The sequence below is a fragment of the Ambystoma mexicanum genome, chromosome 6p (genome assembly GCF_040938575.1).
Source record: "Ambystoma mexicanum isolate Mex_15411 chromosome 6p, UKY_AmexF1_1, whole genome shotgun sequence".
In the NCBI taxonomy this organism is placed as follows: Eukaryota; Metazoa; Chordata; class Amphibia; order Caudata; family Ambystomatidae; genus Ambystoma; species Ambystoma mexicanum.
The window spans coordinates 232368755-232374214 of NC_090935.1; positions in this window are offsets into that span (position 1 = coordinate 232368755).

Consider the following 5460-nt stretch of genomic DNA (forward strand, 5'->3'; position numbering starts at 1 on the left):
CACGAAGGTCGGTTCCGAGGCAGGCGCGCGGCTTCCCCGTTGCCACCCTCCAGCAGGTGTGGCTACCTGGTTGATCCTGCCAGTAGCATATGCTTGTCTGAAAGATTAAGCCATGCACGTGTAAGTACACACGGCCGGTACAGTGAAACTGCGAATGGCTCAATAAATAGTTATGGTTCCTTTGATCGCTCCATCTGTTACTTGGATAACTGTGGTAATTCTAGAGCTAATACATGCCGACGAGCGCTGACCTCCCGGGCTGCGTGCATTTATCAGACCAACACCAATCCGGGCTCGCCCGGCCGCTTTGGTGACTCTAGATAACCTCAGGCCGATCGCACGTCCCCGTGACGGCGACTATGCATTCGGATGTCTGCCCTATCAGGGTTCAATTCCAGAGAGGGAGCCTGAGAAACGGCTACCACATCCAAGGAAGGCATCAGGCGCGCAAATTACCCACTCCCGACTCGGGGAGGTAGTGACGAAAAATAACAATACAGGACTCTTTCGAGGCCCTGTAATTGGAATGAGTACACTTTAAATCCTTTAACGAGGATCCATTGGAGGGCAAGTCTGGTGCCAGCAGTCGCGGTAATTCCAGCTCCAATAGCGTATATTAAAGTTGCTGCAGTTAAAAAGCTTGTAGTTGGATCTTGGGATCGAGCTGGCGGACCGCCGCGTGGCGAGCTACCGCCTGTCCCAGCCCCTGCCTCTTGGCGCCCCCTTGATGCTCTTGACTGAGTGTCCTGGGGGTCCAAAGCGTTTACTTTGAAAACATTAGAGTGTTCAAAGCAGGCCGGTCGCCTGAATACTTCAGCTAGGAATAATGGAAGTAGTTCTTCTTACTATCTACCACTGTACTCCCCTTGTGCTTTTGTGTCAGGACAATACACAAGCGTTGCTTGTTAATAGGTTTTATTGTTTAAAAAAATCGAAACCGTAGGAGAATAAGAGATAAATGGGCAGCAAAATGGCCGGCTGCAAATATTTATCGTCTTGTTCGGTTTTTGGTCACAAATATTTGGCTTTGGCGATGTGTATATGTAGTGCTTCATGCCAGATTCCTCCACCTTCAAAGCGCTGCAGTAATCTGTAATAATCAATGCCACTATTCTTACCTACTCTTGGTCCTCAATGTATCCTGGTGTGGGTGGGTGATGGGCCGAGTCCGCCCGAACGGGTTATCGGAGCCATTGCCGCACGGCATCACGCTACGCATTTGAGCTATTTGATCTGCCCTTCTCTGCATCATATGTAATGCTGCTTTGTATGTTAGGTTTGCCTCTTAAGCACAGGAAAAGGTAATAAGTGAGTGCAAGGAATACGAAAGGAAATGGGGGAGAGTGTTTTAAATGATTTCTGCTCTTCTTCTAGGCACACACTTGAATCCTCTCTTTGGTGGTGGCCTTATCGGGCACAGCATGGCCTGAATGAAATACTCATCTGACGCCTCCCCAGGGACAGAAGCCAGCTTAGTGGGCATGTAGACACAACAATGTAGGGTGCGAACAGGGAAGGGCGGGTAACCTTTGGCATAGGGAGCAAATACCGTTTTCTGGCCCATGCTGCAGTGGCCCAAGCAGGACAATGCAGCAGCCCCAACCTCATAACAACTAAACTCAATACCAACCTTTCCCCCACCCACACATGCTCAAGTATGTATAGACGATATTATTGACATTAATTCCCTATGTGTAACATATCTTTCAGGTATGCTTGTGGTTTCTTAGAGACCCGGGCCCAGGGAATCTCCCCCAAATGCCAAACAGTAAAATGATTTCGCCAGGACATTACCATCCGGTGAATGGGGAAAGCTGCGATTTGAGCCCAGATTTCCTCGTATCCCAGTTTGCAATTTGATAGACAGCAGGTCTAATCTCCGCCTCTTTCATTCCATCCAGTTCCATTTTTAGTTTTGGACCAATGAAAAAAGGGGAAGATGCTAGAGAATTCATTGGTAGAGATGAGTAAGGGGGTCTGGCTTTGCTTTAAGAGTCAAATATGTGTTAGCACAGCAAGCGACCCAGACCTAGCTTCCCGCCTTCACACCCCACATCACAAAACCCAGGTCTTGCACTTGGTCTACTCAAGACCCCACAAAATAAGAACCCCACTTGGCATCCTGCCTCCCCACCAGTACCCACTACATAAATGGTTAATATTTATTTGTGGAGCAACACTTAAGCAATAAGCCCCGAGCCGCGGGGGCATTTCTGAGTCAGGTAATGCCCCGGGTTCCGAGCAAAGCAAGGGCCTTAATGATGGCCTTTGAGCATTACAAGACTCAGTAATGCCTCCGCGGTGACAGGCTTATTGCTATTAGTATCACAGCCTGCAAGACCGGGGTACTAAAAGCATTTTTTCTGTTCTGAAACACTGCAGCATTTCGGAACAGAAAACAAAATGGCTACCGGGGAAGGGAAAACAGAGTCCGTTTTCTCTTTCCATGGTGGCCATCGGGAGCCGACACACTGGGGCAGAGGTGTTCCCACCGCATTTGCTCACGAAAAAGGAGAAAAAATAAGGTAAGTGGGGATGGGAGGGTGAGGTGGGGATTATTTGCAGGGGAGGGAGGAGGAAGAAAGAAAATACTCACCTGAATCCCCGGCAGGGTTGGATGGCAGCATCCAGCCATGTGGAGGCTCAGAATGGGGATTGCCCCGTTTCATGCCTCCTCATTTGCTGAGGGGCTGCCATGCCGCCCTCCTGAAACAAAGGAAAGGAATCCCGGCCGAGTGATTCCCAGTCGGGTAAAGCCCCAGCGAGGGAAATCAGAATGTTTGTGACATTCTGATTGACCCTCGCCGGTACTAATATAAATTATAAACTCATATGTTTGAGACTTCCGCTACAGACATTAAAGAAAAACAAAGCACAGTTGTGACTTGCTCAGCATCACATACTGTGAATTGCGGAAGGCAGTGATTTGAGCCTAGCCTCCAGGATCCACAGTTTCAGATTTAGGTAGCAGAGGAAATGTTATCTTCTCCTAGCCATCTTCAAAATGAAACCCAACAAAACACTTTCTGCAGAGTTGTTGTTCAAGAGCTAAACTGCTCATTAAATCTGGCTCTCAAAGCACCAAGTCTTGGGAAAAAGTGACCTGACAAAATGTAAGAGAAATCTACTTGAAATATATATTCATTAGGCAAGTATGCATCACTTTGTCAGAAAAAAGGGGTTGAGCCAGTCCCACAGTCCGGTTAAGTGGCATGCAGGTCAGTCACGGATCCTAGGAACATTCACTGAATTTGCTGGCATGCCTTTCCAGATTTGTATCTTTGTCTTGTTTACCCTTTTTTACTTACCCATCACCTTCTGGTGTCGTCAATGCCCCTTCACCTACCTTCCTAACAACTAACTTTCAGAATCCAGCTCCCCTTTTGCTGCGCCATCCCTTAACCCTTAACTCAATCCCCTTCCCTTACCTCACAGATGCCCACTTCCCTTGCCCACATTCAGTCACCAATTCCTTGCTACTCACTCCCTTCCATTTCCCTGGCCCACATGTAAAAGGTAGACCACAATGATTTGCCAGTCGTCCTTTATCAGACAGGACAAGAACCAGTGCTCAGGGTCTTGCTGGTAATTGTGGCTTTGCGGTCTGCACTTGCATAATGCAGACCAAAAGACACCAAGGAGTCTTGGCTTTTATTATGCACCCAAATTGCACTTTCATGGAAAGTCAGCTGCATATTTAAGTTCATGGAAGCAGAGGGATCTGTGAAGGGAGTCCGCCTGGGCTCTGGTGATGGAGAGGGAGTAAGAGCAACCCATCATATTTGTGTTTTCAAGGAAGGTGAAGTTTGTTTGTTTGGTTTGTGTGACTGTGTTGATGTGTTTGAGCGTATTTGTGACTTGGTAAAGAATACATATCTGTGTCCATGTAATAATGCATCTTTATATATGAATGTTCAGGGAAAATACTTTGTTAAAGGGCCATTATGGTTAAGTTGTACTAATAAAAACTTAACACATTCAGTGGAAAAACTTTGTTAAAGGGATGTTATGAATACAAGCAAAATCGAAAACCCCCCAACATTTCCCAGTTATGGTAAGCTAAGCAACTATAACTTGCACCACCATCGTGCACTGCTAAGACTAACACACAGGACATCAAAGATGACATCACAATTTTCATTGATGACATCAATGATGACCTCAGAAATCTGGGCCACTTTGTTTTGTTCACTGACATATGAAAGCCAACTGATATTCTTCACTGATTGTAAGAATGTTTAAATGGAAAAGTTGCTATATATGTAGGAGATGTTAACCTTCTTTCTTTAGGGTTTGGTGTCAGCTAATGGTGCACATATATGGGCCAATAAGCAAGCTGTACAAACACAATTTCTTTGAGTACTTGATGGTGAACTGTAATGTTATTGATATTTTGTATTGATGTTGTTTCTGTATTCTATACTGTAGTTTGCTGGTATGTGCCTCTAATTTGTATGCATTGTTGGTCTTTATATGTATTGTTTGTATTAACACACATATGTAGTAAGTTTTGACTTATTACCTATGTATTCCATTCTTAACATTACTGAAAACTCTGCAAGGATATATTTCATTGTTTTACAAAGAAAAATTACCAGAATACAAATATTCTACTCAGTATGCGGCACCCATTTCTTATGTGTATATATGATTACCTTCCGGTATTAACAACAACGCTGTAATATAATGTTTTGTTTACATAATTAGATTTGTTCATACATCAACTAGTTTTGCATAGATCTCCCAATCACCCCTAGCACCTTGTTAACAACATTATAAACAGAACCCCTTGTAAAGACTTGAAAATTATGATGTCATCATTGATGTCCTGGGTGTTAGTCTTAACAGTGCACGGTGGTGGGCGAGTTATGGTGGCTTACCTTACCATAACCGGCGAATTTCTTTTTTTTTCAAATTGACTTTTAACCATAACATCCCTTTTACAAAGTTTTTTCACTGAATTTGATAGGTTTTTATTAGTGCAACTTAACTATACCGACCCTTTAACAACGTTTTTTCACTCAGTTTCATGGCTTTTTACCAGGATACCCTTAATTTTTCTACATGTTCCTTACATCAAAGTGAGCCCCCAACCGCTTTGGCCATTGTGATAAATTCAGAGTCCACTGACCGCGCAAATGTCTGCAGACTTCGGACAGCATTCACACTGCCCAAAAGCACAGTGTTTACCTTACATTTTTGTATACTGCAGTGGGAAAAGACATGTACATGAAACAATAAGAGATATATGTAGCACATCCAAAAATAAATATGCATAGAAATTCTGTACTTGAGAAACCAGAAGTTGTTTTCCTAGGGTGCACAACATAAAGGAATGCACGAAGCACAAAGCTTAACCGTACACCTAACAGTATTAGCTCAGTGGAACCTAGCTTACACACTGACAAGCAGCTGGAAGTTATTTCAGAAGAAACCCTTGGAAAAATAGTAAGTGCACTG